A 13,330-nucleotide genomic window follows, 5' to 3' on the forward strand; every position below is an offset into this window, starting at 1 on the left:
ATAAGGATGTCGTCTATGAAGACTACGACAAACTTATCTAGGAAAGGCCGGAAGATCCTATTCATGTAGTCCATGAACACCGCCGGAGCGTTGGTCACGCCAAACGGCATAACCACGTACTCATAGTGGCCATACCTCGACCTGAAGGCTATCTTCTGTACATCATCAGCCTTTACCAAAATCTGATGATAACCCGATCGCAGATCTATCTTTGAGAACACTGATGACCCATGCAACTGATCCATCAAGTCATCAATTCTCGAGAGCGGATACTTGTTCTTGATAGTCATCTTGTTCAGTTGCCTGTAGTCCACACACAGACGCGAGCTCCCATCCTTCTTCTTTACCAATAATATTGGTGCTCCCCAAGGCGAAGTGCTGGGTCGGATGAACTGTTTCTCCATCAACTCTTCTATCTGTTTCTTGAGTTCTACCAACTCTGCCGGAGCCATACGATACGGGGCCATCGACACCAGGTCTGTCCCTGATACTAGATCTATAGAGAATTCCACCTCTCTATTGGGAGGTAACCCAGGTACCTCATCCGGAAATACGTCCTCAAACTCATGCACTACCGGTATAACTGATGTTCTCTCTCCCTCTCCTACCTCCATACGGGCGAAGATTATAAAGCACTGCGCACCACTCTGAATCTCTCTCACCACTCCCTGAGAAGACACCAACTCAAGCTCCTCTGAGTCGAGAAAAAACAGCTTCTTCTCCCGACAATCTATCAGAATGCGATTGGCAGAGAGCCAATCCATCCCTATGATCACCTCCAACTCCTGTAGAGGCAGGCAGATTAAGTTCATCCTGTACCTGCGTCCATCTACCTCCACTGGGCACCTAGCACATAAGGACGATGTCCTGACCAAATCTGACGCCGGAGTAGACATCGCAAGCTCACATTGCAGTTCGCGCACCGGCAGACCCAACCGTTCCACACAAGCAAATGACACAAAAGAGTGTGTCGCTCCAGAATCATACAACACACAACATCTCATCCCAGAAATGAAACAATAACCCATAACAAGGTTACCTGAACCTGCGGCCTCTGCCCCGGTCATGGCATAGACTCTGCCCGTCACCTGAGGCCTGTTGCCTCTGTCTCTCCACTGATGCTGATGGGGAGTCTGAACTGAAGGGCGTGTCGCTGTCCTGGCAAGGTTGGGACAGTCCTTCCCAAAGTGGCCTTCCTTGCCACAGTTGTTGCACCTACGGTAACCTTCCCTACGAGGACAAGTGTACCTCGGGTGGGGTCCTCCACACATGAAACACCGAACTCGGCCCTGCTGAGGAGAAAAGCTCCTAGACCCCTGGGGCTGATGGTGGGGTCTATCATACGGTCTCCTCCGCTCCTTGTGTCTGGGCCTGGACCCAGATGGTCCACCGATCCTCTGAGGCGGCTGTGGCTGCTGAGGGCGCTGATCTTCCACCTCACGCTTCATCTTCTCCATTACCCTGGCCTTCTCCACCAGAGCGGCGAAATCCTTGATGGACAAGGGAGCCACCATCAAGCGGATATCACCGCGAAGACCGTTCTCGAACTTCCTGCATCGCCACTCCTCATCGAGTGGTAGGGTGTAGAAACGGCTGAGGTATTTGAACCTCTCAGCATACTCTGCTACTGTCTTCCCTCCCTGGGTCAACTAGAGGAATTCCACCTCCTTGGCATACCGGATGCTATCAGGAAAGTACTCAGAGAGGAATCTCTCCCTGAAAGTCTCCCATGACACTGGCTCATCCCTCTCCTCCAGGATGGATTTGGTGCTGATCCACCAATGCTCCGCCTCCCCCGTGAGCATGTACACAGAGAACGCCAACCTGTTCTCCGCAGGGCACATCTTCGCATCATAAATGCGCTCTAGGTCCTTCAGTCATTGGTCTGCGGCGTCAGGACTAGTCTTCCCGTCAAACTTCGCTGGGTGGTGCTTCAGAAAATCCTCTAGGCTCCACTCCCTGACTGCAGGTCATGGTTCAAGACCAAACACAAGGGTAGCCGCCCTGTTCTCCTCCAGCTGGCGGAGGGCCTCCAAGTGCTGCCGATGAGCATCCTCAGCAGCTACCCTCGCAACCTCCATCTGCTGCATCACTGCCTGCTGCTGCTCAAGTGACGCCGCCTGTCGCTGCATGGATGCCTCATGCTGCTGCATCATCGCAGCACTCTGCTACGCCATAGTTGCTACCATCGCCTTTATGGCTCTGGCGATATCTGGTGCGTCCCCCTGGGATGATTGAGAAGCTCGACGAGGAGGTGCCATAGTCCACTGGCACACAGAAAATCACTTGGTTAGGCTTGACAAAGGCAAGAATTTTAACTAAACACTCAGAGACACACAGAGAAAGCTAAACGGACAACCCTAGTCCATAAACCTAAGGAATGACCGTTGTGATACCATAAATGTAACGTCCCATTTAATTATTAAGTGAAATTAAAGGAAATGTCGCACAATATTAGTATCGTAGCGTAGTCCTGGGGTCCTTAACACAACCCCTACAAAACCCGGGCACACCACGATGCTAAAGAAAAGTTGAATACAAACCTAACAGAGAGTATAGCGTAGAAATGCATAAAGAGATACATGGGCCATAGCCCTAAAGAAAACATGAAGAAAAGCACCAGCCCAGATGGCTAAGCAGTGGAATCGCCATTCCCTTGTTAACCACGAGAACTTCGCCCATCTGCTTCCATCAATCAAATTGATGATCATTGCAAAAAAGAACAACCACATACAATACAACCATACAACAAAACGGGTAAGCTAGAGCCAACAACATATTCATCATACAGTCAAATATATTTTCATCATCCCATATCCATATAACAACCAAACATTTTATGACTCTTCATTCAATACACTACGACTCGACTCGACTCATCCGGATACGTATAACTTGGTCGGATTCAGCAGATGCTTGCACTTGTGGTGGATACCTCTGCTCACCCCCGAGCTGCTTGATCCTGAGCTATGTAATACAAGTGTTACGATGAATCAAATTTCCCTCACCACAAGGTTAGCCCTTACTGGATTTCAGGCCTCCTGCTACTCTCACCACAAGAGTCAGTCCGCTCTAGGTGAGACTACTGGCTCCTCAGAGTGTCAGGATGCAACCTTACCTTGAATCCTTACCTAGTTATACAGATGGGGCACCACCATGAACACCCACTACCAGGGCCATGGAATTACGTCCCGACCACTGAAGCGCGACCTTGAAAGCCTCACCTAGAGACCCCCAAGGAATTATGCACTGACACATACAAAACATAATCACGCAGTCCAAACAATATTAACCATGCACGCATACCTCAATTGTGCCAACCTTTAAAGTCCAAGCCTTTCCTGATCCAGGCCCAACCCATTTCAATTCATCATAACCATTAATACTCATAAGACCTCAACTCATCTCATTTTCATGCCATGTTAACAATAACCAACTCACGTAGTTCACATGCCAACTTTCATACCAGACCCATCACCCACGATTCATAATTCATACCAAGCATGCATAATACCTCATTATATACTTATTTCTCATCACACAATTCACACCCAAATCAATAGCAATCATCCAAAAATACACAAACACCCAAACAACGTATTGCCTCGCCCAACCCCTCGCTCATGTTGAAGGGTCTCGCTCAAGCAAGACGTGCTCGCTCAGGCGAGCCCCCTTCGCCTAGGCGAGTGCTCGAAAAGGAGAGCAGCAGCACATGTGGGGTCTCGCTTAAGCGAGACCCCTCTCGCTTGGGCGAGATGCTCGCTTGCTCAAAACGTCGAGCTGGTCGCCTGGGCGACCTTTCGCGCAAAAGCCCTAGGCGAGCTCCCTGTTTATCTCGCCTAGGCGAGACTGACCCGCTTGGGCGAGATTTACAGGTCTCACCACTAGTTCATCTGGAACAGCCATGTTTTTCAAACCAACCAAACATACAGAGTGTTCTCACGCATCAAATCGAAAGATTAAACCATACAAGCAGCAACCAACTCAAACACAGATGAAACGACTGGAAACTAAGAACTCTAACTTCCCGTACCTGGAAAAACTTAGCGAAGACCCCTACTACGTGACCATGAGTACGTCAACTCCAAGGATGCACTACAGGGCTGTGGTGGGAGTGGAACAAAACCAGACAAGTGGGTTAGCCAGGACTCTTACAACAGATCACGAAAAGGTTACAAAAAGGGAGCTAGCATGAACTCGAAAGTCACTTACATGGAGTAACGGAATTTCCTGGCTCACGTAACAGCGGGGCAGAACCCTAGCAGAGGGGGGTTGACGGTTGCGACTCAAGGTTCTGTGAAAGAGTGGAAAAATGAGACTTTAGGGAAACCGAAAGGGACTTTATCTACTGGACCAGTCCTTTAGGCCCACTTACAAGGGCAGCCCCTTTTGTTTAGGCCTACTAAAGTTTGCAAAATAATAATATATGTGTAGAAAAATGTGCAACTAAATATTTTATAAATAATTTTTGTTCATAAATTAGTTTAATTTTCATGTAATTTATTATAATTTTATTGTTAATATAAAAATATTTCATTAAACGAAACAAACTTTACTTTAACGACTTCTAAATACATTAAAGAGGCTCTTTAGTTATTTATTTAGTCAGCAAATATATTTAATTGACAAAAACAATGTTTAAATTAGACACGAAGTAAAAGTTAAATTAAGATTTAAATTCTATTTGCTTCTATTTTTTCGTCAAGTTCGTTTCGTATTTTTTTTTTCATGTTTAAAAAGGTTTAATTTTTTTAATTTTGTTTTCTTTATGACGATATTTAAATGTTTACTGGAAGGTAAATAATGTGTTACTTATCAATTCATGATTTTTTTATTTTCTATTTTTTTTTAACTTTTTTAATTTAAAAAAGTTGTCTATATATCAAGTCAGCATTATGTCACATAACAATGTCAATGTCAATGTCAGGTGTCAAGTCAGTGTCAAGTTAGTATAAGTGTTATGTGTCATTGACAGATGTTACGTGTCGGTCTCTAATATTCAATTTCATCTTAATTTTTGTTAATTTTGTTTAATTCAATATCAGATTTTGTTTAATTCAATTATAATTATTTCTAAATAAAATAATTTTTTTCCTCTTCAAATTGAGACCAAAATTAATTTTTATACAAATGTTACACCGAATGTGGTTAACTTAGTTCTCATTATCTAGAAAACCAAAATCACTAGCATTACAAAAAAAGTTACAAATATAAATAAACTTTTTTATCTTTTTTATTTGGCACAAACTAAGTTTATCTATATTATTTTATTCTATTTCGATAACTTATTTCGTATTAAAAATAAAAATAGTTTCATCTTTACATATTGATGAAACTTTTTTATAAAAGCAAATAATAAAACAAATGTATAAATGATTTATAAAAATGGGAGAAATTCATAACGCATAATTAAAAAAATCATAAAAATATAAATTTTGATAATGCATTTCACGATGTTATAATATTACCATGTACATAAATATAAGGCTTAAATGTTATATTGAGATGCATATTGAAAATGTGAATTTTAATAAATATTTCCGTAAAATATTTATATAAAAATTAAATTTGGTTTCAATTTGGTAATGAAAAAAATTGTTTCATTTGAAAAAAATTCTAACTAAACTGAATACAATTAACGAAAATTGAGACTCAATTTAACAAATTGACAAAAATTATGACTAAATTGAATATAAGACATTAACATGTGACACTTATATTGACTTGACATGTGACACGACATTAACTTGACATGTGATTTTAACATTATCATATGGCACAATGTTGACTTGACACGTAGACAACATTTTTTAAAAAGTAATTTAAAAAATCAAGAATTGATATGTGACACTGACACACTCTGTTCACTTCTGTTAGTGATTTAAGTGTTGTTACCAAAAGGGATCAAATTGACTAAAATTGACGAAAATTGAAATCTTATTTTAAAAAAAATACAATACGCAAACTTGACAAAAATAGAAACCAAAAGGTTTAATCACACGGAATGTCTCCGTTTTCGTTACAAAATCTCAATTGGGTCCTCAACTTCAAAGTTATTTCAATTGGGTCCTATTTTTTAAAAAAATTGTTCCAATTTGGTTATTTCTGATAGGATGTTATTGACGACGTTAATTGTGTGTCACATGCCAGTTCGTGATTTTTTTTGTTATTTAAATTTGTTTTAAATTTTTAATTTGTTTTACTTTTTTTCTTAAAAAAATAGTTGACATGTGTCAAATTAGAGTTTTGCCACATGTCAGCTTGTGATTTTTTTAATTTTTTTAATTTTTTAAAAATTAAAAAAAATGCCACGTGTCAAAATATGGTTTGCCACGTGTCATGTGAAAAATCTCGATTTGGTCCCTGTATTTGTTATTTGTCTCAATTTAATCCTAATTTCTTTTTAAACTGGAGTAATTTCATCCCTTCCAAATTGAGACCATGTTTATCTTTTATATTAATATTATAATTATATTTTTAGTATAATAGATATTTTTTAACTAAATTAAGTTTATTTAAATTGAAATTTTGAATTTGAATTTTATAACTTATATGAAACTATTTTAAAATTTTACATTTGAATTTATAAAGTTGTTTATAAATTATTAAAATAAATTTTTTAAATATCGTTCAATGCAAAATTTAAATTTAAATAAAATTAATTTGGTTAAAATATCTATTATAATAAAAATATCATTATAATATTGATATAAAAGTTAAATTTAGTATCAATTCAGAAGGGATGAAATCACTTCGGTTTACAGGTTTACATATAGATTAGAACTAAATTGAGACAAAATAACAAATATAAGAACTAGAGATGTCAAGATGGGTTTCAACCCGTGAGCCAACCCGACTCACCACAGGTTCGAGCCGGGTTGGGTTGAGAAAAATTCAACTTTTTCAAAAGTGGGTTAAATTCAACCCGGCTCACTTAACCCACGGGTTAAACGGGTTCGAGTCGGGTTGAAGGTGGGTTGGCTCACTTAACCCACTAACATTTTTTTACAATTTTTTTTTAAATTTTCTTTTAATTTTTTTAATAATTATTTACTACTCCTATTATATTTGTTCACAATTTCATATTTTTAAATACTAGAATGTTGCTTAATTATATTTGAATTATTTGAATGTTTAATTAATTTGATTGTCAAATTATATATATGTTGATACTTTAATCTTTCACTATAATCTTTATAGTAAATTACTCAATTAACCGTCTTATAAATAATTTTTTTCTAAATTAGCATGAAAAAATGTATAACTTTTTTTATTTATATTTTGTTGAATAGCATGACAGAAAATTTGTAATATTAGTCATGATTTCTTAGACTAATGATACTTTCTTTGGAAATAATTCTTCACATATTGGTGGTGAGCATGATCAAAACATTGGTTCTTGATTTTACTATGATTGTCATCTCATGGATTACTTAAAAATTTATTTAAATATTTGAATACTAAAAAACAAAAAAAAAATTAAGTGGATTGGTGAGCCAACCCACTTAACCCACCAACCCGTGGTGGGTTGAGCCGGGTTACAAAATTTCTGGCTCACCAGAAAGTGAGCCGGGTTGGGTTCACTCATTTTGAATCCGGCTCGTGGTGAGCCAACCCGTTTGACATGTCTAATAAGAACCAAATCGAAATTTTTCACATAAATAATTGACACATGACAAAACCATATTTTGACACGTGGCAGTTTGTAAAAAAGAAATCACAGGCTGACAGGTGGAGAAAACCCTAATTTGACACGTGTCAATTGTTTTTTCAAGAAAAAAAAGTAAAAAAATTAAAAAATAAAAAAAATAAAAAACAAATAAAAAAAATTACGAGTTGACACGTGACACATAGTTAACATCGTCAATAATACCCTAACGGAAAGGATCAAATTGAAACAAAATTTTAAAAAATAGGACCCAATTAAGATAACTTAAAAATTGAAAAATCAATTAAGATTTTGTAATAAAAACGGAAACATTATGCGATTAAATCAAACCAAAATAATATTTAAGCATTAACTTAAAATATACATTTCTCTCCCTCTCATTCTCTCTAAAGTCAGGTAACTAGTTATTTTTTAATTTTGCAAGAAAGAATAAGGAAATGGAAATACAATCATTCCTCCAGGTGAAGAGGTCTCAAAATTTGTTGACTCTCACTTCTTGTTAACGAAATGCTATTTATAAAACTAATAAAAAAAATTTATAACTCTTCTCCTCGAATATAGAGACGCTAATGTCTCTTGAGTAATGTCATTATTTTCCCATAACCTCCCTCGATATTTTATTAAGGAAAGTTGAAAATAAAAATAAACGCATTTAACATATTATACAAATAAAAGAAGTTAATATTTTTAGGAAAGAATAATATATAATATGCTATTTTTTAAAATAAATTATAAAATCTCTCTATGTCTATTTCTTTCGCTCTGTATATAGGAGAAATACTAATAACACTATCAATGATACTCTCTTTTATTACGCTAAATTCCAAGATTTATTAGGAAAAGTGAGTTTGCTTACTTTAAGCTGAAACTCAAATTTATATTTTAATTAAAATTTTAATTCATTCATGTATTAATATTTGTGTTGGGTGATTAAAAAATATCTTTATTGACTCAATTAATAAATGAAGAGTCTCTTTTGGTATAAAAAATAAAAAAGACAACTACAAAAAAGTCTTTGATTAAAAATCGAAATTAAATATAATTAGTGACTATAGTGACGAATTTAGATATAATTACAAAATTAAAAATTATTTGTTATTTAAATTGTCATTATTATGAATAAAAAAATTATAATTGGTTGAAATAATTACTGAATAATTAATTAGAAACTAATTTAAAAATTAATTCATTAGACGAAATCTTAGTAATTAAATTTTAGTGACCAATTTCTTTTTATAGTCAAACTCTTTGTAGCTAATTTTAATCATCAATTTAATAATGAATTATAATTTTTATTTATAATAATGATTATTTTAGTAATCAATAATGGTTAGTTATGTAAATTAATATATAAATATGTTGTTATGGTTATTAAGAATTATTGGTCATAAAATAAATTAGTATTTAAGGATATTGAAGAATTTTCTTTCGGTAGATAAAGAGTTTCTTCCCAGTGAAATAAAATAAAGTTTATTTCGTATACTAAAATAATTTATATTAAGAATAAAATGTTAATAAGAAATAGACGAAAATTAAACTAATTAATGAAAAATATTTCTGGTTATATATGTCATTAGATAATTAATGAACTCTTTCGCGGATTATATGAGGTAGTTAGTTATCAATAAAAGAAATTCTCTAACGTGGGGTTTAGAAGGTACGGAAAAAGTCAAATTTATATTTAAAAAATGAATTCATGACTATGTTAACTTTATATTAATCTCGTAAGACTTTGAATTTGAGGTTTATATTTTTTTTTTCTTGTTGTCTTTTTTTTTCTCCTTTCTTATTTGATTTCATTATTTTTATTAGCAATTTTCTCTTTAATTATCTCCTTCCAATAATTGCTTGTTTTCCAATTTCAATATATTTTTTTAACATTTTCAAAAGGATATATCTTACTAACTTGAAGTTAGGTCAATACTGAGAATTTTTATTTAATCAAAATTCAATTTAGAATAAGTTCATTTTGGTGTCTAAAATGTTATAGTTATTAATTATTGAGTTAAGTATGTTTTTAGTTCCTGAACCTTGATCTGAAATTGGAATTCGTCACTGTCCAAAACTTCAATATATTTTGGTCCATAAACTTTAAAAATGAATGAATATAGTCATTTTAACTCAATAACGTTAACTTCTTTTGAAGTGTCGAACATATTTCTCACTAGATATTGAACCAAGAATGTGTTAAACAATGTAAAAAACTCAAATACTACTACAAAAAACATTCGACACATAAAAAAAAATCAACATAATTGGGTTAAAAGGACTATATTCATTTATTTCTAAAGTTTATGGACTAAAATATATGAAAGTTTCAGACAAGAACGAATTCCAATTTTGAGTCAAAATTCGGGAACTAAAAACATACTTAACCCTTAATTATTTGATTCTTCGAGTACTTTAAGGTTTCATTCGTCTTCTCACTTAACAAATATTATAATCTCAACGTATTTGTCTAAGTGTTTTGATTGTTTATTGACACTTCCAAATGTTTCTAGAAGTTTTGGTATTTTGGAATCTAAGTAACTTGCAGGTGATATTATTAACTACTTTGAATTATAAGAGCGTCAGATCATGATCATTAAGGTTGTGAGAATAAAAAATAATATATTTTATTATTATTATTATTATTATTATTAATATAATAAAATCATTATGTAATTTAATGATGAAGGTGTAATTTATCAATTATAATTATAAAATAAATTATACATCTAATAGATTATATTTTATTTTTTTCTTCAAATTATTGAGTCGGTTAATAATTAAATCAAATCTAAAATTTTCAGTTATTTATTTTTTAATGTAAATAATCATATTATTTTTTAATGTAAATAATCATATTGTATGTAAAAATTTTATTTTGCATTTTATTTTTCAATCTTGTTTTGATTAATCATTAGAGAAAAAAAATTCTTATCAATTAAAATATATTTTCTATTTTTAACAAAGAGACATAATTAAATATGATTGGTAAATTATTCAAATTTGAATGGTTAAAAACATCTACAATAAAATTGTGAAGTTGAATTTTTAAACTAACTTTCTTCTGAATATGATTTAAAAACTTAGTAACAAAATTATTAATTGATAGCAAGTAAACAAGTAAAAAAATCACGATAAATATATCTTTCTTTATATTTTTAAATTCTATAATTATTTGAGTTTTATCTCTTAAATTTTGAATACTTCAAAATTTTGAAAATATATTAGTGTAGTTTAATAAAGAAATGAAGAAGTAAAGAATTTGGGAGAAGCCCCTCTACAAACAAAGCTCTACCACTTATAAGTGAATTTAATTATGATTATGGAGTATGATTGTTATTCGTTTGGTTGAAAATGTACTTGGGTATATTTGTATTCAATTAGTGAATCTTGTGTTTGCATAGTATCGACTTGGATATTGGGTTTGAAAAGGTCAAGGTGAGTTGTATTGATTATAGTAAATAAATTGTGTCCATGTAGTAGGTAAATGTAGTAGATATTATGTACAATGTACAAAATTATTTTTTTAAAGGAATTTAATTATATCACTTAACTATGATTTTATCATGTTTTAAGTGTTGAGTAACTATATTTTATTTGATTTAGTATACATGTGAATTTGATTGAAGAACGATCTATTATTTAAAACTAAATAGGAGAGCTAACATTGATAATTTTAGGTTGTGAATTAGTTATGTGAATGTTGGATGCTGTATCAATTAATTTTAGTGTAGAATAAGTGAGTCAAGTCACAATAAAATAGTGATACTTGAGTTGTTATACTCTTAAATAGAGAGTTGCATAATCATTATTGTTAGCACAAGCAATTTTGGTACAAGGATTTGATAAACCAAAGTGCATGAGATAATATGAGGTTGATGAAGATTCATGAAGATCCATTTAATGATCATGTTTTATTGTGTTAAATCTAGAAATAAATAAAGTGAAGAATATGATGTATACTGTAACGTCTCGGCTGGATATTACTAATTTAAATAAAATGAAGTAAAATAATATTAAATATGTCATTATTATTCAAAGTTCTTTTCCACAAAGCGGGAAAATTAAAACCTTAATAAAATGTCTTGAAATTCAAAACCATAAATTAAACTCCAGGTTTACATAGTTAAAAACTGATCAACTAAATGTTTACAAAATAGTCAAATATAATCTATAAAACTTCCCAAGCTAGCCCCTCTCAAGTTCTAAGCATCACCAGCTCCACCTGAAACAATGTCTGCTCCCGTGTAACAAATTACACGATCATCGCCAAACACACACAGAAAGGGTGAGCTCACGTGACAATATAAACGTATACTTTAATACATAGAAATTCAACCCAAATTACTTTATTTTAGCCAATACTTAACCAAGAAACCTTACTGCCCTAAGGTTTCCAACCCACAATTTCTTGACCATGGATCCAAGATATACATGCTTCCACGAACCTGTCTGCTCGTGGTCCTGCCTCTACGAACCTTCCCGGTCGTAGTCAAACTCTACGGATCTCCCCACCCGTAGCCCAACACACATGATCATACCTCAAGTGTGAGCATAGTACATACGAACCTCTCCGCTCGTACCCTCACACGAGAGCATCATAATATGAACCTCCACGCTCATATTATCACGTTTTCACCATAATCCATGAACCTACATGCTCATGACGCATTCAAGCATCTCTTGTAAGACTCAAGGAATTTAATTAATTAAATAATTAATTAATTAATAAATGCGAGTAGTGGGAGCCTTTATGGAATTTAATGTTGAATTTTATGACGTGAAATATTACTAGCTTAAATGGTTAAGAGTACTTGGTTTAATAGACACAAATTTAGTTTTTCTTTTTTGTCGATTTTCTTTTTGGCAAGGATGCAAAGGGTCAGAAACCCTAGCCGTCAGAAGGGACAACCAAGAAGGCTGGAAAACCACCTATTAATAATGGTTCTTGTATGACCATTAATTCCAACATTAATCAATTTTCATTTTTTTGTATTAGTTTAATGAAATAAATGGCAGAAAACATGAGAATAGAAGAGTTTTTGGAAAATTTGGCATAGAAACCAAGAATGAGTTGGAGAGGTTGTGTTTGAGTACGTGCAAGGTGAGAGAAGTGAGAGTTGAGAAGGAGTCTTGAAGAATGAATTAAGAGCTAAGGCTAATCGAGATCAAGGAGTCTTGAGCAAGGAATCCACGTTAGGGGATTTGTCCCTCACATTTTTTATTTTGATTTCTTAAATATGAATTGCATGAGAAACATGTATGTTTTGCGTGATTTATGGACTGTGCTAAGTTTTTGGAAATTTCCCAGAAACTGCCTAACGGGACTTCAAAGCCGTTAGGCGACTCATCCATTTTCTATGCAAATTCTGGGTTCTTGAGAGGAACCGTATGGTGGCATGAACTGGCCGCACGTTATCCCTTGAGTTGTGGCTCATGATAGAGAGAAAACACGTAGCATTCCTTGAGTTGTGGCTCGAAATGACATCTCTTGAGTTATGGTTCGGGATGACGGATGAACACGAGGAATCCTTGAGTTGTTGCTCGGATTGACAAGTGTTGCCAGTGTGAGTGTGCAAGTTGTGGCTTGTACGGATGGGTCCAGACAGATTGCCCTCCTCGGTATTTAGTTAACGAGTTTGGTCATCTTGGAGCATTACGAACTATGCTTCG

The sequence above is a fragment of the Vigna unguiculata genome, chromosome 7, assembly GCF_004118075.2.
Source record: "Vigna unguiculata cultivar IT97K-499-35 chromosome 7, ASM411807v1, whole genome shotgun sequence".
Taxonomy (NCBI): domain Eukaryota; kingdom Viridiplantae; phylum Streptophyta; class Magnoliopsida; order Fabales; family Fabaceae; genus Vigna; species Vigna unguiculata.